The following is a 22,448-nucleotide window of genomic DNA, read 5'->3' as shown; positions in this document are numbered from 1 at the left end:
GGCCTTTTTCCCTTCTAATTTCTCCTGGCAGGGAACCAGAGAGCAACTCAGACTGGATAACAGAAGATAATGATCTCATTACAGTACAAGCTTCTTTTAGTCCGGGTAGAAACCTGAGAGGGGCGGGGGCGCATTGGCCATGACTGATACACAAACAGTACATAGGTAACAAAAAGTCCTCCAAGTCCAACAGCCTGCATGATATCCAAGTTAATATTTAATATCAGGCCAAACTAGACTATACTTGAACATGCTACATCTTGTGCTCCTTCAATTATTAAGCAATTTAAAATCTTCTCCATACCCAAAAGTTCCCACTGCATTAATTAAAGCAGTTCTGTTGAAGAAGCTTTGTAACATCCCCCTTGATGAAGGTAGACAAGGTACAACCATTTCATTGCACTCTGGAGAGCATTTATGCTTGCCAGGGCTCCGAGCGGCTGTTGCCTTGTCTTTATACTGGAATATCAAGAAAAAAAGAGACTAAAAGCAGAACTTAGTAAAAAAGTATAACCCTGATGCCAAAGTCACATACTGGCAGGTGGAGTCATTAATGAGACAGGCACTAAGGCAATCTTTAATTTTTGTAGAGCAATTTATAGACCCAGACTCCCAGTGGATCCACCAGGGAAGTATTTGTCATAAACACCATGTGTGTAATTAACAATTATTTTAAAAGACTTCCCACTGCCATGATTATGGTCTACATTTTTAAAGAATAGCTTAACATTAAGGCAAAGTCTTTCAGTTTACTGCTGAGAGTGAGCTGAGAAGATTGATACCTCACACTTGTATGGTCAATATGAAGCTACCACCTGTAGTCGATAAGCGTAGCTTAGCATAAGAACTACAAACAGGGTGGAAAAGCTAACCCCAAAAATGGCAAAAATGGCAAAAAACAAAACAAAAAAACCATCTGATCAAACCGGAAAAATAACTTGTTTAACACATGAAGTATTAATTGTTAGATATTTTTGAAGTAGATAAGATCAGACCAAAAAGATGATATGTGGGCCCTTGTGCTTTTTTGGATATCTTTGACATCATGGCATTAATGTAATATTTTGTAAAGTCAAAATATTTTAAACTTATAGCCTTCATCATTGGCTTTAATTATTTTTATCATCTCATTATCCTGCTTCAGAAAATACATACAATTTCAATATAACCCTATTGCAGGCTGTTGTACAGACTACAGAGCTAAATAAGTATGGATAAAGAAACATTATTCTTATTAGTATTATTATTATTAGTAAGATGTGCTGTATGTTTTTTAAAGTGTGCGTATTGTGATAAACAGTGTGAAAGTGTTGATTTTGTCACATTGTGAACTGCAGTCCCCAGGAAGAATAGCTTCTTGCTATGCTGAAGCTAATGGGGACACGCGTAAACAAACCAAAACTGTTATAAGCTCTTGTTAACTTGGAAAAAAATGAACGTGGAATGCTTTTTGAATAAGCAAGAAATAATTTAAAAGACACTAAATGCAAAATACCCAGCTGATAAGGAAAGGATTTAAGGTCTGCTCAAAAAGTAGCTAGGTAAGTTGCTAGGTTCTGTTTAAAAAAAATATATAATGAAAGAAAGAAAGAAAGAAAGAAATGAAAAACAGAAAAATAGTTACTACATTTCAAAAGCATTGTTTCCAGTTGTATGCTAAGCTATGCTAATCTAAGCAGCTCTGACAGCAGTAGCTTCTCTTATGAGAGTGTATAAGAATAATAATCTTGATAAAAAAGTGCTTTTGGCTTGATGATTCACCATTTGGTCTGACTTAATGTGTAAACTACTCTGAGCCAACCTTTTCTGAAAGTTCCATCTTGACAAACAAATGTTTGACTTCCTGGGTCATTGACTGTGCTGGGACCTTTCACAGCCTGACCCACTTTGAATAGTTCAGACTTTGAAGCAGATGCCACAAGTTAAAAGGCAGAAGTCACACTGAGTCATGTTTGGTCTGATGAGTTACCGGGGCACTGTGGTCCATCTGCTCTCATAAGACACTGACACTGTGGTTGCCAGCCTCCCACCAGTCTGAATACACTCTGTTGTAGTATTGTTTAGAGTGCACTCATTAGGGCTGAGAGCAGCACAACACAATTATTCAGGACGATATTGGGCTCTCAATTTCTCTCCTTCCATTCATGCTAACTCAATTTGGACATTATGATTAAACTGGGATGAATGCATCATGTATTCCAATGGGAAGATTACAAACTGCCTACTTCATAAAGATTTTAGGGGGGGCATTTTGGCTTTGTTTGACAGGACAGCTGAAGCGAGACATGAATTGTGGAGAGGAGAGAGTGGGGGTAGACATGCATCTAATAGTAGTGGCCAGGAGACGCACCTGCAACTGATCCATCCAGACCTTTTTGTTTATTTGTTGGTGTATTTGAGTTGTTTGCCCTCTTACCAACTGGGTAGTCTCTGTTTATCCTGTGATGTTCTTTCCTTCTATTTGTATCTTTATTTCAGCAGCTGAGAGTCACTTAGTTGGGAGGCTACACACTCAGGGTGAGGTCTCCTCCACCTATGGCATGTGGGTCAGGAGCATCAGGGCACAAATACAGTGCACCATAATTTTCTGTGTTTTGTGTATTTAACCATTCTTTCTTTCCTCACAGCTTCGGTCCACCTTCTTTATTGCTCTCTATCTTTGACAAATTCAAACATAATGTATGATTTCTTTTGAAAACAGGTCTCTGCCTCATCAGTAAGAAATATGTGTGCTTTATCAAATTACAAGAGTAACATTCAATGTTTTGTCTTGTATTTCCTGGGGTGCAAGCCCCCAGGTGGCATTGTCAGTTTGTCCATTTCCAAGTTACTCATTTACGCCAACCTTGCCACATAGTGTAAACTTATCAAGTTGACAAGTGTTTGGCTTATTTTCAATAATATGGCATAATGAAATTGAGGGTTTCTAACAAGTCCCTGCATGTTTGTTTTCCTACATTGTTGTCTTCCATCCATCCATCCATTATCTATACTGCTTAACCCCTTAAGGGTCATGGGGGACTTTAGCCTATAGGTGATATTGATAATAGTCTAGGTGCACTCTAGACTGGTCACCAGCCAATCGCAGGGCATGTTTGACTTAACTTAAAATATGAATTTTCTATGTGATAACAGATGAAGAGGAGGCTCTAAATTCCCAAATCTCAATTTAAAGGCAACCTGAAGTGTAAAGTCCCACTTTCTCCTTGGCCAGAAAAGATGAGGTTGCATGCCACAGAAGTAATGATGCTTTCAGGGGGAAAAACGTTCTGAAAAAAATCTTCGCATACAAAACTTAAAGATGCCTAAACCTTTCTTTTATTGGGGCTGTATGGTAAATATTAAGTGCAGACTTATGTTTTATCAAAATTACTGTAACTGACATGCTATGAATTAGTTGTCAAATTTGGGAGTAAAGGACTCCAATACCTTACAGTTCCATTGTAAAACTAAGCTTTTATCTTTCTTAGTCCAGATGCTGAGTTTTTGCATGAAATTGTAGAAATATTCGACTCCACTATTCCTCTGGATTCCCAGCCCTAGATAAGTGCAGCCATCCACAAAAAACACAAAGGCATGTCTGTGATTGGCAGATCGGTGGGAAGCAAAGTGCAGATACAAATTTCTCCCATCATTCAGGGGCTCAATTCTTGGAAATGTTAGTATCAGTTTTTCTTTTTCTCCCTTCAATCACATAAAGTGGTCCTATCATTAGGAAGTCACTGCTTCATTCATTTGCTTTAGACTTTCTACATCTTAATACTTTTTTCCCTTTATTCTGCGTCCGCTCGCTACTTTTCTCTTTCACTCGCTCTGCTTTCAGATTGGCACTAAGAAAGGGGATAAGTGCAAGGCTGCAGTGGGTTTTTAGTGCTCCAACATCGTGCTAATCATGGCAGGGGAAAAAATGATGGTAGGGGGAAAAATATGATTCAGTCCTAATCTTGCAACTTGCTGTGGCAGCTCACCGGTGAGTTATTGTGCCCCAAGGGTGCATTTGGCTTTCAGTTCCTTCCCTCTCCTTCATCGTCATCACAGTCTACATATGTGTGAATGTTTGTATTCAGTGTATGTGCGGAGCTCACCATAGTGTGATCCTATTGACACAGATGTCATTGTGTCAGTCTCATCATTTCACTCTTGCCTGTCTGTTTACACAGTTACCGCAACTTTTTCCATTACAGGCGTTTTGCCCTTACAAGATTTTAGCAACATTTATAAATCAGCCACAAACTGCGGCCTCTCCTAAATAAAATCACTTTACTATAACTTTCTTCAAGGTTTGATTCCAGAGAAGATAAAAAAAAACTTTTTCATAGGTTTGTTAAACATTTTTACAGGCTGGAAGATATTGAATGATCCACTCCAGGTAATTTGCAGCACTTCATTTGTCTCTGTCCTTACAGCAGGGACCAAAATGAATGAAATTGGATCAGAAAATAATTACTCTCCCTCTAAGAAGGACTGAATGGGCCGAAAAAAATGAAATGTCTTTTTCCATTCTGTAATCAAAACAGAAAAAAAGAACCCCAGTGTTTTATTGGGCTGTTACAGTACATCTCCACGTCATGTATGATAGTAGGGAGGGCAGAAGGAGCTTCAACATGTGATAGCTGTTCTCGAGGTCTGTGTGACCAGATGGCATCAACCTCCTCCTCTCGTTTTTTGGGTAAACAACTGTTCACAACTCTGTCCTGCTAGCTGAAACCCAATGGCGGGCGAAGGCAAGTTTGCAAAGATTCCTGTAATCATGTCCTTTTCCCTGCAATTGAAACACACTTGGAAAAGGTGGGAAAATGGAGAAAAGCAGAGTAGATAACATGATGTTTACAGCTTGATTATTCTGGCTGCTTTTGTTTTAGTATAAGAGGGCTTGTTAGCCCAAGGAAATGGACATCACCGACACAAACAGAGGTCACACAGTAGATCCAGAGTCACCCTCATCAGTCATAATCATTCTCAGCATCCTATCTTCTCTTCTTTTGTTTCCAGTGTCTTTATCTCCCCAAGCCAGCTTTCCAAATGGAAAAGGGGGCCTTAGCCAAATGCGGAGGGAAGGTAAAATAGAGTGAGAGCATATTACTGTGAAGTGTTCCATGGATACATAAAAAAGATGGAAAAAAATCATCCATCTCATTTCCCTGTTGAGGGCCTCTATGAATTTTCTGAATGATGCTGGAGGCAGATTCACTCCCCTCAATCGTCCCACAGTGAATGTGCTCTGAAGATGACCATAATAAGAGGGGCGGGATCTGAAAGCCATCAAATCCTCTGGAGTGCATTGATAAGGAGCTGGCTGTGTGTGCTGGGGATTCTATGGGCTTACTTTTCGAATTGTATCCATCCAACAACTGGGTCCAGACTGAAATATCGCCACACTTTATAATGTTATTGTCATTAGATTTTTTTTCAGACATTCATGTTTCCAAGAGGATAAACACTATTATTTGGTGGGGTATCTCTTGATTTTTCCTCAAGCACCACAATGGTGGAAATGTGTGACCTGAAGTGAGACACAACTAATAGATGTATTGAATGAAGTTTTGGTATCATCTCTGGTCTCCAGAGGATACACATTGATGCCTTTCCTTTAGCACCAACAGCAGTCAAAGTTTATTTATTCCAAAGCTTTATGCTTCAAAGTGCTTCAAGATCTTCTGGCTGGATTGGAACCAAAGTTGTTTTTCATGGTTCCTATAGGATGAATCCTAATAGATTACCAATCGGCAAATGTCAAACGATCTTTATGGTACTAAACCTGAACTGTGGTCCCCTGGATCAGCGTCCTGTGTTGTTTTGTCCAACCACTGTCCTTGACCATTACCCCAAGTAGACTTTCATACATACCTATTCACTAAGAGCAGTTACACTGAGGGTCTAATACTGTCTAATAAAGCCTCTAGCATCTAGACGATGAAGGGTTCCTTTTGTTTCTTTATAAAATGCAGAGAGCATTGGACAAAGGTGGAAATTAGGACAGGCTGCTTACTCATTGCCACAAAAAGTTTTGACAAAATGGTCTTCATCAGATGATATGAGTTATCTGGTTACTGAGAATTTAGTATTTTATTGTGGTGATTTGCATGTCTTTCATTGTTTAATTTAGTTATACAGTTACAGTTACTGCTGTATGTTAAATATTGCTTGACCCATATAGGGACAGACTGCCAAATCTGCTTTGGATGTTAATTTTGTGGAATGTGGCTTGTAGACTTGTCCCTGAACAAATAGCCAATTAGACAACATTACTATCTTTGCTGACATTTATTTACTGACCTTTTTTCACCACTGGGGCCAATTTTGGATTAAGATTGAGATCCTCTTGAGCATTATGCCTGCCTAAGATCAGCATTTTAGCGTTGTCGCATTGAGGCTGCTTTGGCACGCTGATGTTAGCATCAATCTCAAAGTACAGCCTGACAGAGCTGCTAACATTCATGTAGCGCCTCAGTCTTGTTTCATCTTCGTCTTTCTCATTTCTTTCTTTATATTTATTCTCCAACACAGCCTTCACTGAGCTGAAGTTGTGCCACTGTTTGATAAAAAAAGCTTGCCATCGGCCAATCACAAATTAGAAGAAAACAAAATAAATGCGTAATTGCCTTGCTATCTGCATTGATGAAGAGTATACAGTATTACCCTACAGGAAAAATATGCCTTAGTTTATATTCATACACTCCAGAAATACATTCATTTCTCTGCTTCTGTCACAACATCTACAAAAAGAATGACTGTGCAGAGAAACAATATTCAACTCCTTACTGCCATAAAACTTGAAAGTGCATTTAGTGATATGCAGCCTTCGCTCATATTTCACTATGATGACTATCAGTTTGAGTCTACAATGATCAGACAAGAACTACATTGTAAATCTTAGAAAACCAAAACACAATTAATCACCTGAGCCTGCATGTAACTGAATGAAGTTGAAATCTACATTGACTGACTATAGGCTTACTGCATATCTCTAAATCCTTGGGGATCATTATTCAACTTTTGTTTCATCTGTTTGTTTTATGATATACGACCATGCGCTGGTTTCTTTATTTTTAGTATTCTTTGAACACTCCATAATTTTGTTCAATGAAGAGACAGTATACTGTGTTGACTGAGAAGCTATTCAGTTCATTGCTTGTTCTGTGCTTTGCTACGGCCTGACTTTGCAGCAACTTTGAAAAAAAAAAGGTTCGGTGCCATTCGCAATTTTTTGCATCTTTTTCCTTGGTAAGACATTAAATATCTACTGCAGGCAAAGACGTTGGTTTCACGAGGGTCCTTTTTGTCTTCTGACATTGGTCCATTGATGTGTCATAACGCTGAATAAAATCAACGTGTAAGGACTGAATGAAATTACAGTTAATGTTCAAAGAATGCTCAAATTGCACTGCGCATGCACAACTGGAATATGTGGAAGAATCTACATGTTACTTATAACATGTTCACTGTTGTACTTGTTATTTCAGGTGCTCTGCCAATGTCAAACCTTGTTATGAGTCCAACATGTAAAATAAGAATCTATAAAAAGACTCTTAGATCAGCCCTGGGATAGACGTGGCACTGATATGTGGAGCATATATCAATAACAAAGCCTCTGATTGTCTGACAAACCCAACCGGAGGCGTCATAGTATAGATTTGTAGATGGCTTAACATTTCTAAGATGAAAAAATAAACACAAGAGGACAGTATTGGATTTATTATTGTTGATTATACAACATAGTAGTTGTAAATGCATTGTGTCTTTGTTAAAACACAGGAGTTATACTCATAGGCTAGATTAGGTAGTTGAATAAAGAGAGAGAGAGAGAGAGAGAGAGAGAGAGAGAGAGAGAGAGAGAGAGAGAGGAGCCTAGTTTGAATGACATAGCTGTGTGCTTCACATATGACGGTGAATCCGTAGCATGGTGCATTCCAAATTTGTTTAAGATACAGTTAACAAAACCCTCAGATGTTTTATACCACATGGATGACCTAAGGGGTGAAATATTTTGAAAAGAAAAGTTACACTAGTGATGTGCAAAATGTGCAGGGATTATTGGTCAAATTGAGAAAGGTTGTCTTGACAGGACGAATCTACAAGTTCGTGCAAAATTTACAAAATGAGACTGATTGAATGTTTTGTTAATTGTTGCAATCTCGACTTTGCAACTTCCTGGAATGACTGACTCCTGCAACCTTGCACTAACTAAGTAACTAACTTTTTGATTATCCCAGAACTGTTGGCTTACATTGTGTTAAACCTATGTATGTTCTGCTTTAGTGTTTTAGGTAATAAACCGTCACTCATTCAAGTTTTACCACTCTGCAAGTCTTTATTTTATGCAAGTGTTGAGTATCGCATTCTGCAGCGTTCTGAATTTAGTGCATCAATAATAACCTGTATAACATACAGTGTGGGCTTAGCAATGCCCTTTGCGGATACTATGATTTAGCTTTAATTCAGATATAAGGCTTGGACTTGTGTTTGCTGGTGTGAAAGAAGCCACTGAAGCCTATTTTAAAATAATTTGTTTTTATCATAATAGATTAGCCGACTCCTTATTCCACTTTTTCAAATACTTATTAATAAGGCTACAATTGTATTATTTCCCTCACAAATCATTCATACCCATTAGATGTGTCGAGTGTAATTAATGGTTTTTAATAAAGAAGAAGAGTCTCCTCATAAGGCAGCGGCACAGGAAAAAGGTGCAGTGCAATAGTGTATTAAAACATATTGCAATGCTGAGGAAGAGGAAAACAGTCATTCATCATATCATGGTAATGTTCATGCTTCAGTATCCACCAGTCCACTACTGCTGCTGCTGCTGCTGCTGCTGCCTGTTTGAGTGGGGTTGTGTTTGTGTGTGCCCAGAGAAGTGTTCTTGCATTTTGTGCTATCTGAGTTGCTGGTGTGTGGCCATCTATGATGTAGCTCCTCATTACCACATAATTAGCCTGGTGATAAAATGATCATGGATGGGCTAAATCATATACACACTGAGATAGACTCTGCTCTGTGAAGCCATTACTGTCAGTGGCTGAAGACCTTTATGTGATCGACCGTTTGAGTGATGTTTCAAATGTTTATATCTCGAGTGTTGTGTTGTGTTTGAGTGTTGGGTCAAATGTTTGCATCTTTGTTTCCTGTCTTAATTGTTGTGCCGCAAACGGAGCCGCTGTGACGCAAGGCAAATTTCAGACTACATCTGACAATAAAGTATTATCTATCTATCTATCTATCTATCTATCTATCTATCCTGAAGAAACACATGTTTTTTAAAATTTATTTTAATCTTCACCCCTTCGCTGGTTGACAATCTGATGTTGTTATTGTTGCTGTAAATGGGCTAATTGAAAGATAGTATCTTTATATCTCTATTTTCATGTTCATAAAGTTCTGGTACAATCTGGCAACTTAATAGAAAATAAGACTAGATTTAAATAGAGAGTCCCCAAACTTAATACATCTTCATTAAAGCATCATTTTTAAACGTTTTAGACGCCTCTGTCTCAGTTAAAGTTGTCCAACCCAACCACAGGTCTTGAGGAGCTACAAAAACATCAACCATGGGGCAACAGAGAAATAGAAACCTCATTTTTTTTATCAAAAGATGCTGATTGCTGATATTTTGCTTTAAAATTTAGCAGTGATTTTATATTGTGATATTCTGTCGATTGGCTGGAGAACATTACTTTTCAGCTGACATGTTAAAAGTTACTAAAATAACCTGATAATGATGAATCCCAGGATGTGGAACAGAAGAAAATTCCTTCACAATTCACTTAGCAAACACTTTTGACGCATCAACGATCTTATTCCAACTATCTGAATATGGCTGTTGGTCGGTGGTCCATCACTTTTAAATAAGATGCTATAGGTATGCTTCTTACAGTGTTTACATGTACAGGAAAGTGTGGTAACAAAATGCTAATGGGGTATGTAGCCAGACGTTTGAACATTTCTAACAGTGATGATAACGTAGTTACAGAAGAATATAAATAAACCTCTATTTACCTTACTTTCTGCTCCACATTGTGAGGAGGGATCAGCAGTGTTGGCACAATTTGTGCTCCTGGACCTTTCAAATGGCCTCAATACACCTTTGCTGTGGTGGTGTGACCTTGCAGACTAATGACCCCCACAAGGTGAGTTCTATTATACAACTACCTCCATGTTGAACAGGCTGTGGACCGAAGCTGTCTATAAACTGTACCAACAGTAAACTTGTGAGGATGTGAGGAATATAGAATTAAATAAAAATATCACAACATTAAAGCTAATTAATTTGCTTTTTAACAAGTTTATACATCTTTGCGGATGCAGATGGCAGCCATACATTTACACTAATTTCTATGCCAGGCTCACGATCTTCAATTTAGGTTGTAGTTGGCTGACAGCATCGCTAATTAAATCCTGCCTGGCTTTAACATTTATAGCTTTTAACTATATCCTGCTAAATGCTTATCCTGCCACTGACATTACCCTAGTTCTTTCTTTTGCAGCAGCAGCAGCAGCAGCGGCAGGTTGACTGTGTGTTTGGCACACTGTCAGGACTTTTAGCACTGCAAACAAAGCAAATTCTCTCGTTTAATTTGTCTGACTCATTTTTGTCAAAGTGAAACTGAAGGATTCCCTGTGACATTTCAATAAAATGCCCAAAATATCTTAAGAAATATTAGCAACACCACAACACTCACTAGTATGTGCTAAAGCTAATATCTTTAGTCATGTTTGAACAAATACACACTGAAAATAAGACTCATACAAAATTCTTCCACATTTCTATAGTGACTAATTTAAAGATGTGGAGTAAGCAGACCACTTTTTAAAAGTATATAGCTGCTCTGTAAAAGCACGTTTGAGGTGAACTCCTGTCAGGTGCCGCAGCATTTTCTAGACCACATTAATGCTGCCATAAATCAGTTATGAAAATGATAAAATACACATACAATAGCAGCAGTTTCCACAATGTGAAGTGGCCTTCCTGAGATCTTTAAATGCCCTGAAGTAGATTATAATTCAGACACAACAGCGTAGGTTTCCGGTCATCTCATCCTTCCCTCAATAGGCCTCCCCTCGGTGCTGAACCCCTCGCGAAAGAGCAGAGACTCCATCTGCAGCAGGTGCAGGTCTAATGACGCTTTGATGCCATATGTCAAATCTCATCGCTTGCTGAGTCGACTGACATTTCCGTCGACGGCACCTAGCAACAGCATTACGAGCGGTTTACTCTCACCTTGCATGCAAGGAGAGAAGCGCTAACAAAAACTACTTCAAAACCACTTTACAGTTTTTTTTTTTACACGTGACACAACAGAGACGTCTTTTCTCGTATAAATCATTCTTAGTGACCGACAACAACAGATGGCGGTACACAACTCTTTGACGTTTTTTACCGTCCTCGTCTTGCTGGTTATACATTGGATTATTTAGTGTGTGCGTGCGTGCTGTGAATTTTTGTCACTCTCGTCTTATGTTCTCGGCAGACACCGTCTGATTATTGCATCAACAGCAGTCGTGTCTTCAACGTCAACCTAAACTGTGCTATTTTTTGGTCAAATCATAGCTCCACAGCCCACACTCGGCTGCTGGATGAGTAACTACTAATCATTCCACTTGTGTTTGATGTGCGGGGCTGCTGTCTAGTCACAGGCAGCCCATCACAGTCAAGTGGTAAGGAGTGATTGCCTGCATTGTGTCAGTGATGGAGATAGAAGACACTGTTCTGTCCTTGTGCAGTGTGTACAAACACAACAACAACAAAGACAATGGAGAACACAGCGGAGCAGTGTGTGAGTGTGTGTTAAGGAGTGTTCAAGGCCGTCTCTGTCCTGTGTGGTGATTGGCTGCCAAATAAAGTTCATGTTCTAGACGAATCACAAGATAGTGCTCCTTCTCTTACAACATGAGACCAGTAGGAGAAAGTGTGGTGGCAAAATAAATTTAATTAGTAATAAACCTTAAATGTGAAATTAATTAAGAAGATAATTATTATTTATATTACTTAGATTATTAACTATCTTGCCTTCTGCTGACTTGCTGCAGTGTAAGTCAAAGTAAACTCTGCCGCCTCCATGTTAACAGATGGGACATGTGTCAAACTATAATATACAACAATGCATCAGATATTTTTTTTCTTAAACATGGTATCTGTCTTTATAGTTCATTCATAAAATGCTGATTTATGCCCTATAGTGTATTTTCTATTGTGTTGTCTCTCACTCCAAACATCTTCATTAGCGCAATACATCAGCACACACCACAGGGAGTACTTTGGTTTCACTTTTGTAGTCAAGATGCATCATCCATTTTTATATACCATCACCAATTAAATCCAAACTATAGTTTAACTTGTTCTTTCTCATTAACTCTGTCCTTTTATAGTTACATTTACTTTTTGAAGAGGAACTAGAAGAGGAACTCTACAGAGAGTTCCCTGAGAACTACACACCATGGGAACTTTTATCTGTTTGTATTTACACCCTCATGGTACCTACTCTGGAGCAGGAGCTAAAAAGGTTCCTCTAATTGGGGTTCTAGGAACTATAATAGTTCATAGATCCTGCGATCCATAAGCAGTAAAAAAGAACGAGGGTTTGAAAATCCGAAAAAATGAAAACACCTAATGTTTGGCCTAACCACACCCACTATGTGACATCACAAGGTACTCACAAACACTAACGTACACATCTACATTAGTGCTACAAGTTAGTCAGTAGCAACAGAAGTAAATATTTGTCAGCTGGTGTAAGGTTTTAATCTTAAAACTATTTCTTAAAGATACAGTAACACTTTAAGCTTGTCAGCATATTTCTAAGCATGCATTTGTTTTTTTCTAAAGGAAAGATCACAGGATTTAGGCTCCTTTTAAGAATGTTTCATCCTTCCCGGTAGCTGTGCTGAAAATATGTAACATTGGTAAAGGACTTCACACCTGCTACTAAGCTACCTGTTGATTCAGTAAATTCCACCAAAATCAGATACAATACTTTATATTATAACCTGCTGGTGTTGTGAATTTGAATATTTGTTTAAACGCAGAGCTGGGGCGAGTCACAAAAAAAGAATGCAATTTCTTTATAACTTTTTTTTGGTGGAAACTCATCAAATACTGTTCAGTACCTACCATGATTGACTAAAAATAGCTGCTGTTCGTTAAGGAATGCTTCAGTCAGTAGGCTGTGTGCTTCAGGTTTAAGAAACAGCATTGGTGAAATACAGATAAAACTTGAATTGGGATAGCAAGCGTATATGCATATATTTTTAAATAATTCTCTTAATTTGCATCATTTTGATTCAGTTGTATTTTTGGTTTCTTAGTGAAATCATCTATATTCTCCCACAGCACCTTGTAAAGCTGATTAATTACTCATATTATGTCTTGTTTTTATTACAGTGTAAAGTCAGTTCAATCCTGAACAAGTGTTCCACAAGTGGTCGTCTTTGTTGTATTTCATAATTCGGACTGTCATGGTGAGGTACCATTAATCAAAGGCAGGAGGAATGAGTGATATCAAAGGAGCAGGAGAGTACAACACTATTTTACAAACTATTTCTGCATAATTGACTGCAAAACTGTTTCCCTCAAACAGACACAATGATCCACATGGTCGGTAGCCTGGATGTATGCTGATAAAGCTCCCCTCAGCTTCAGTATCAATGTTGTTAAAGGTGTATTCTCTCCTTTGATTGCCTCTAATCAGCTCCGCTCAGCCAAGCTAACTCCACCTGGAGGACCGGCTACTGATTTTCTGTCAGAGGGAAAAGCACACCATAATTATGCTGCCATTTGAAATTCCATCACTCTCCCTTTTGCAACAGAAATAAGATGCATCTCATTGAAATGTATGTGGAATGCTGGAGGGATATATTCGCGGGCAAACCTTGTCTTTTTAATTAAACACACGGTGGCCTTGGCGGATTGCTTGTGACACAGGGAATGATCGGGGCACTTAGAGGTGCTGCGGTTCAGGTAAATATTCCTTTAATGTCCCAGAGGGCGGCCGGAGGGGCATGGCTGGGCATGTTTATGGAAGTTTGGAGTTTGGAAAGGAGATTTAAATCACAAAATACAATAAAACATTGACCTTTTCACCCTGAAGTTAAACTGGAAAACACAACTAAACTGTTGAACCCCTGTGCTGTTATTTCTCTCTGTATTCATGTCTATCTTGTCTAAAAAGATGGACTTCATGGGGCTGCTCACACATATCCATCACATATTAAACCTGTGGGAAGATGATGAGCCCCATTTTCATGATGTATGCAGATTATGAGGAATGATCCAGGAGCACGTTCTCCCAGGTCCCATTACTGGCGTCCCACTAGCATTTATAAATCCCAAACAAAGCCCACTCCCAGACATGACTCTGCTGTTTCGTCTGTCACTTCCGATGCTAAATGTACTAGTCGGGGAACAATACATGCACTGTTATCAGTAATATCTCATTAATATTTTCATATCATATTAATATTATCATATTTCATATGACTAGAAGAAAAAAGATCAAGAAGAAAGAAAATAAATGAACGAAAAAAATGACACCAAGATCGGTAATTCTACTGAGACAAAGCCGAATGACCTTGACATTTCACTTTGTCGAAATGCCAGAAGATTATTCAGTCAAGTGAAGAACGAGAGAGACAGACAGCAGGAAGAGGGAGAGGAGAAAACTGAAATAGAATTATTCTGAGGGGGGGAACAGACATTTGAATTCCCAGTGATATTGCCAAATACATTTTTAGCTGCATTTACTGACACGTTTCCGTTGCCAAAGCTTGGAGAAGTTACACTTTTGAAATCACTTGTCATTACATATCAATTCTGGGTCATCTTTCCTGTTTTATTTATGCGTGATACAGTATGTGTGTGTGTTTGCCGTAGGGTTTTTTAGATGCTGCGGGCTCTCTGAGTCAGCCGTTACCCCCCCCCCCCCACTCTCCTCTCGCTTCACTGCCTCTCACCTCTCACCTGCCCTGTGGCCTGCAGCCTGCAGACAGGCACTCACTAATCTTAACCTCCCTCCTACTTTCCCCCTGTTTTCTTTCTTCCTCCTTCTCCTTTAGCTTCTCCTTCGCACACAGGACAACAAGGTCTGACTACTGACCTCTCACTCTGACCACTTCCTTCACCTTATAGAGCCTCAAAAATATTTATTGCTCTGGGTTCATAGTTGTTGCACAAGTACGATAACAGCCAAAAACACACCCTTTTTCTTTTCTTATAAATTCAAAATGTACAACTTCTGGTTCAGTTTAAAGAGGCTTTACTTATAAATCTGGACATAATAGATACTTGTAAATCTAGGAAAGGTTGAAGGATAGACTTTGAAAGCTGCTAAGGGGTGCTAGCCAAGGAGTGCCATCCGGACAGTTTTCAGGACAGTTTATAGGAATTCAAGATTGTTGTTGGCTGGCCTCAGAGAGATTAAATGGATGGTACTGACGTGAGGACTGCTTAGTTTAAGTTACCCACCGACATTCAATCTCTGCTCTAACAGGATATTCAGATGAGTAAGAGATGAATACCTTACATTCTACTACAGTGCAGATCTCTCTTTAGACTGATCAGTAAACAGCTCAGTCAGGCAACACTTTAAATAAAATCTCATTACGCTGGAAACATGAGGAAAATCTATTTAATTTGATGCAAATGAATTGCTCCTCTCACCAAAGCTTTGTAACTTGTTGCTGCAGAAAACCAACATGGCCGCAGCTATATGCTGAACTCAGCACTTCATATGTACACTGAGAACTCAACGGTGACTCAATTTTCCAACTGTCCTTTCTGCTCATTTTTGATATATTTGGAGGAGGCCAGGCATCTTGTAAATATGACGCAAAAAACAATTCAATTAATAATCCTTAGAAAAACAAACAGGTATAATGCCAATGGATGACATCATAAGGTTCAAATCTCACAGAACAAACAATTTAAAATAGAGTTTTGCTCATGTTGTTACCTACGAGGTGTTACTTTTTATAAGCTGCTCTGCGCGTCAGCACAACCTCAGTGTTTGAACGTCATGTTTCTATGCTGAACTGATCCCTCGCTCATTGTGGTCTGTGTCCCTGTCTGCTTTAATAAATGCAGCGTGCCGTCCTGCTTCCCCTCCTGTCCGCATTGTTTTGCCAGCAGTGCCGTGTCGCTCCGGCTCGGCTCTCCGAAAAATGTGCATCTGCATCACCTGTCACTCATAGGGAGGCATGCCATGTTCTGCGTGATTGACGTCTGGATCTGCTTGAGGAGAAGGGGCCGTCTCTCACACGGTTCAGTGCGCCAAAATATGTGTGAACAGAAACGAGGACATTTAGGGAGAATGAGAACTGTGAAGAAATGAAATAATGTTAGAATGATATGATGGTGTTTTTAAGAGGGATTCTGTTCCCCTGTGTGTGTTGTGTGTTGATTTAACAGAGCGTGAGCGGCTGCCTGTCTGTGTGTCTTTGTGTGTATTCCTGTGTGTATTCCTGTATGCATAGCTGTGTCTGTGTGTGTGTGTGTGTGTGTGTGTGTGTGTGTGTGTGTGTCTGTGTGTGTGTGTGTGTGTGTGTGTGTGTGTGTGTGTGTGTGTGTGTGTGTGTGTGTGTGTGTGTGTGTGAGAAGGCGTGCTGTAAGATCTTTCACTTTTGTGCTTCATCTGATGTTTCCCGGGCCGAGCCAATGGTGGCGGCAGAAAGTGACAGGTACTAAGGTGTGCTTTGACAGGGCTCATCTGCAGGCCCGAACATGCTGGACGGGACCTTTGGGTGCATTTACACCCAGGGGTCATACTGGGGGTTAAAGAGACACACATGCATATCTTCTCTCTACAAAGAGCCGGTTTGTGTGAGGCTTTGATATTCTTCAATCCTTCCCTTCTTTGGTCATATTCATGACTCTTAAAACAGAACACAAATCAAAGCTCTGTGCTCCTCACTGATGTCAGGGAAGGTCAGCATACCAGTCTTTTTTTTTTTTTTTTTTTAATCAAAATTTGGACAAGTGCTTGTTGCCGGAGAACCTCAACAGCAGCAAGACTTATCCCATTAATGACTAGGCCTAACTAAACTAAAAGGGAGTGTGTTGATAAAGTCCCAAAACAGGAGGAAACACTGGGCGGTGAAAACTGTAAAACAATGAATATCATTGACTTATCACAAACTTTGGGCCAAGATCGGCTGTGATTGGTCGAGTCTGAGAGCAAAAAGAGTCATTGTAAAGTAGATTGACAACACAGTAATACAGATCACATCCATGAATATTCTTTTTTTTTTTACGCATTGTATTTTATTATCAATTATTTATCTTTAAGATATTTATAAATGCTTTAGATATAATAATGTTTGCTCAGAATTCAGTGTTTTGTGAAACATAAGAAGAAGACTTGTGAGTAGTTGCAGTAGAATATCTGGTTGTAGTTTGTGCATGTGTGTGTGTGTGTGTGTGTGTGTGTGTGTGTGACAGAGAGCGAGAGAGAAAGGGCAAAGAGAGGGAGAAAGCGAGAAAGAGAGGGCAGAGAGGGAGAGAGATAGAAAGAGAGAGAGAGAGGGCAAAGAGAGAGAGAGGGCAGAGAGGGAGAGAGATAGAACGAGAGAGAGAGAGGGCAAAGAGAGGGAGAGAGAGAGAAAGAGAAAGAGAGAGAGAGTGCAAAGAGAGGGAGAGAAAGAGAAAGAGAGAGAGAGGGCAAAGAGAGGGAGAGAAAGAGAAAGAGAGAGAGAGAGAGTGCAAAGAGAGGGAGAGAAAGAGAAAGAGAGAGAGAGAGGGCAGAGAAAGATACTTGCGTAAAACAGTGTCAAGGCGACTGAGAAAAAAAGAACAGCTATTGGAAAACCCCATAGAGATACTGTATAGAAACACAACAGAACACTATAGAAAAAAATAGCTTAGACAAAATGTGAACACTGGAACATAAAGGAAATAATCTTTTTTTTTTTTTTTTTTTTTTTATTAGAAAAGCACAATATAATTTACATTGCACATAACCTTCATTACTTGACAGACTTCCTTGATCCTCATATAATTATTTGACCATTGTTGAAATAATCCTTTTGAATTCACATCGCAAGGGTCCAAATTTGGAATGAAGAATTCTAAAGTTTTAAAATGTCTTACTTATTGGTCTAAAGGTTTATATTTGGATAATCAAAAAACAGGTGCCTCCTGTGACTACATGACAATAAATAGTCCTGTGAGAGGAAAGCACTTTAGCCTCAAACTTTGACAGATTTGTTGTTTGAATAGCTGCTTCTGCTATTTAAGAAATTATCAAAATAGCTGAACATTTAAAATAATGTTGATCAAATCCACATGGATGGGGTTCCAGTTAATGTCGGAATAGTTTCGTCCTTGTTGTTGTTGAAGCTACAGTTTACCCGCAGAGCATCCATAGTGAAATGTTCATACCAGTGCTTTGTGTTTTCATCTATAAGATCATTTTCAAAAGACACATTGTGCAGTGGAAGCCACGGGAAGCTTTTCAGAAAAGCCAACGAGAAGTTAACAACAGCTCAGCTGCTTGTTTTTTTATTTATCCTACAATCAGTGTGTTCATCGACACAGCAACGTTGTGTGTGTGTGTGTGTGTGTGTGTGTGTGTGTGTTCGCATAAAAGGAGTCACAAACCGACTGAATTCACAGAAAATGAAAGGTGCACCTTTGAAGGAAATGATGTGCCGTTTGAAAACCTATCTCTGACAGTTGCAGAACAACCCCCCCCCTCCTTTTGTGAGATTTTTTTTTTGTGAAAGAGTCGAAACTTGACAGTTTTGTGACTGTCTCCATAGAAACGGTGAGAGGGTCTCATTAGGGTAGTACCACCAAAAAATCTGTTTTTGGAGGAACAAAACCCCCTTGACTAAAATAAAAAGAGCTGAGAGCGGCAGGATTTATTTATTTTTAAAAAGATGCTAAACCACAAAAAAAAAACCAGCACAACAAAGACGTGACGTGCTATGCTTGGAAACGTGGAAAAAGTCAAACTTCAAATACAGAGGACAGCAGAGGACTGTGATTATTAAACATTTGCAGAGCTGTGGATTCAAAATGGCTCTTGACACAGACTGTGAGTTTGCTGTTGCATCAGACAAAAGCTGGTTTTCAAGGGCAATCTCCCCCCTCACATGTCTGACAGGCCTCGCCAACTATTTCCACTGGCATCACCATTGTCTACTGTATTTTATCTGCGTCTTTCCTTGAGCTCTGCTATGTGTTTTTTTTCTCACACTTAAATGTTACACCTCATAATATTTGCACGCCCACATAGACACAGATGTAACAGGCATAGACTTTCCCCCTCTGTATGCACAGCGTTTCATAGACATCTCTCCACTTCACTTTCCCTGGAAGATTTGTTTTAGGAAGTTCCTATTCTTTCCAGCTGACACATTAAAAGTCTTACAGATTTGTCTTCAACATTTAAGAGACATCCGGCGTCTGCATGATGTAAGCTGCGGCGTCCATGGCAATATTCAGTGCTGCGTAAAAACATCACTTTGTATTCACTCTGCAGTACAACTGTCGTTTATCATTATATAATAAAAAAACCCGAAATCAGACAGAATGAAGGCTTTATTTTCTTTGGCTTTTGGCTTCGGCTAATTAATTTCCTATGATGCTTATCTGAAATGCAAATCATGTCATGCTTTTTTTCTTCTTATATCATTATCACGGCGTTGAATGTGCAATAATATGAGTTTTAATTCAGGAAACAATGTTACTAAATAATGAACTAACGTTCAACTTGCATTGCAGATTTCTTTTTTATCTCCCTGAAATGCCCCCAGGGTGGAGCATAATGTGAAAAAAAATATGACAAAGCTGTGCCAGAGGAGGATGTGAGGAACAACTTAAACTCATCATTATGAAATATTTCACTTCCTTATTTTAAGAGAAGTCAGGAGCAACTTTTTCCATCAGTTTTACTGGACTAGATGGTTTCTTTTATACGGTGACAGAGGCATGCATCAGGAGTTATTTTACATGACAACCACATGTGCTGTAGAATACAATCCAATTATAGCAAACTGAGAGTTTAAGATCAAACGCTGTAAGATAATACTTAATTATGAAAGGAATTCTAGTGCCAGATTGCGCCTAAATTACAAGACAAAATAGAAGTTGCACAAAAAAAATGATCAAACAGCCTATATGTGACATATAGGGCACCCAGAGGTTACTGCGCTTGGCCCTTGTATGGAGGCTAATAGTCCTCCAAGTGGGCGGCCTGGGTTCAAATCCAACCTGAGGCTCCTTTCCCGCATGTCATTCCCCTCTCACTCTCTCTCTCTCTGATTTCTGACTCTATCCACTGTCCTGTCTCTAAAATAAAGGCATAAAAAGACCAAAAATAAGACCTAAAAAAAAAGTGACATAATAGGAAGTGAATGAGGGTTACCTGCCTAAAATAGAATAGCAATAGAAGCAGGATACGTTAAGTAGCTAAGTAAGAGTTATGGCATTACTATGACAGTTACATTGTAGGACTGAAGGTAGTGAAAACTCCAATTGCTCCAAATAATGAGTGATACTTAGCATGTGATTCAAAGTTTAACCATACAAGATAAAAAAAAAAGACTAATATTGGAAATATAGTGAAAGTTAATGTATTATAAGTAGTATTGAGCATTGTAATGTAATAGTAAACACTGGAAAGTATTATTGCACATTGTTTTTTTAGTCAGCAGGATGTTGAGCTGCTTCCCCGGGTCGCTCCGAGGTCTTCAGCCTTGTATGCAAATGAGCGTTGTGTTGGAATTATTAGCCGGCTTCCCTTTTATTTGCTAAAGGACACGTTAACAACGGTCGTATTTATAACCACTACTATGTTTATCACATGTAACACTGTGATTATGAATAATAAGAAAGCGACTGCGCTTTTACCGCCTTTTGTCAATTTTCATAAATGAACACACAAAGGGCGTTTATGAGCACTCATTAAAGATTTCTCTCCACACATCTTTCGGCCTCATGCCTCCATGCGGAACAACATCATTAATGTTAAAGTGAAAGTAAGTGAAAGGGTGAAACGTTTGCATTTTGAGCATCCGGCGCAGGAAGCTCACCACAGCTGAGCGTTGGGGTTGGTGCGAGGGGGCCGCGGCATGCCTTGTGGAAGGCTGGGAATTAAGCTGTATTACGCCAGGAAGAGAGGGCTTTATTTATGGGAGCATCCGGAGTGAGCTGAAGGAAATGCGCTGGCGTTACCTGGGGGACAGTTGCTAAATAGTGTGAGTCCATTCCCAGGACAGGGGAGACTGCAGAAAAAGCTGGGGAAGAGTTGGATGTGGCTAATGAGACGAACACACAGGGACTTTATGCAAAGGCAGCAAAATAAATGAAGAGCTTATGGTTATAGTCACATCAACATACACCTTTAAGCTTCCAGTTTACACACCTGTACTCACATACCTCCAACCTCATAATTATAGCAAGTATTCCTGTTAATCACTATTTTATCATTAGCTTAATCTGTGGTGTTTATTTTGTCCTGAATTAATCCTCATTTTGAAAGTTTGATTATTTTGTATTTATCTTTTTTGGTCATGTAAAATTGAATTTACTTGTCAATTATTTTCCCTGTTTTTCGTACAATTTGATGCCCCTTTAGGCTGCAATTCAGCATGCTATTTGCTATATAAATTATGTTGAGTCGAGCTGTATGATGATGCTAATAACAGTTAACAGTGAAGCAGTGAAGCTTGCATCTCATTATCAGCCCACTAAAAACACCACGGCTCACTGCAGGAGCTCCGAGAGAAGAGATAAATGTGTGTGTGTGTGTACCTGCTAATATGCGTTGTGTATCAATCACATGCGACTATTTCTGTAAGAGGACGATGCAGTGCGAGTGTTTGGACGGTTTCCACTTATTTCAAAGAGAAAAGCTGAGAGCCAAGAGAGGCAGGCAGAGTGTGGGTGAGAGGAGGGGTGCGCAAGCAAGTCCAAGAAATAAACCCTACACCCAATTTGGCAACCAGCTCCTGTCTATTTTCTCCCCTCTTTTTTGCCTCTGACACGGCCTTCACCCCATGCGAGTTGGCCCTGATGGCCCGCAGCGTGTAGGGAGGAGGCGAGTACAGTCTACCCCCTTCCCCCCACCCCCGCCCAGCCTCCGCCTTAGCCTCTCCTCTCCTGAGAGCACATGACAGAGAGCGGCGTGCTAAAGCGGCTAGCTCTTCCTGAGCAAAATTCCCCTGCCTGCCAGAGCCCACCAAACCTTTCTCCTTTCTACACTCTCTGCTGTCTGCTCCACACTATTTACCATCAGCAGAGAGACACACACAAAATATTTACTAATCTCCTTGGCTGAACTGTAAGGGGTGGGGGACAAGTATAGTATGAGGCTTGACAGCAAATTAGTGCCCTGCCATGACACATGCGGTGGTGTGGCTCGACAGGTCCCCCTCTTTCCCCATTTTTATTATCATCCATGCTTGAATTATTCAGTGGCAGCCATTAGCATAACACCAGCCATTTTATATTTAGC

This window comes from Labrus mixtus, chromosome 19, assembly GCF_963584025.1.
Source record: "Labrus mixtus chromosome 19, fLabMix1.1, whole genome shotgun sequence".
NCBI classification, from domain to species: Eukaryota; Metazoa; Chordata; class Actinopteri; order Labriformes; family Labridae; genus Labrus; species Labrus mixtus.
The sequence above is the reverse complement of the archived record's forward strand: the minus strand, read 5'-3'. Positions refer to the sequence as shown.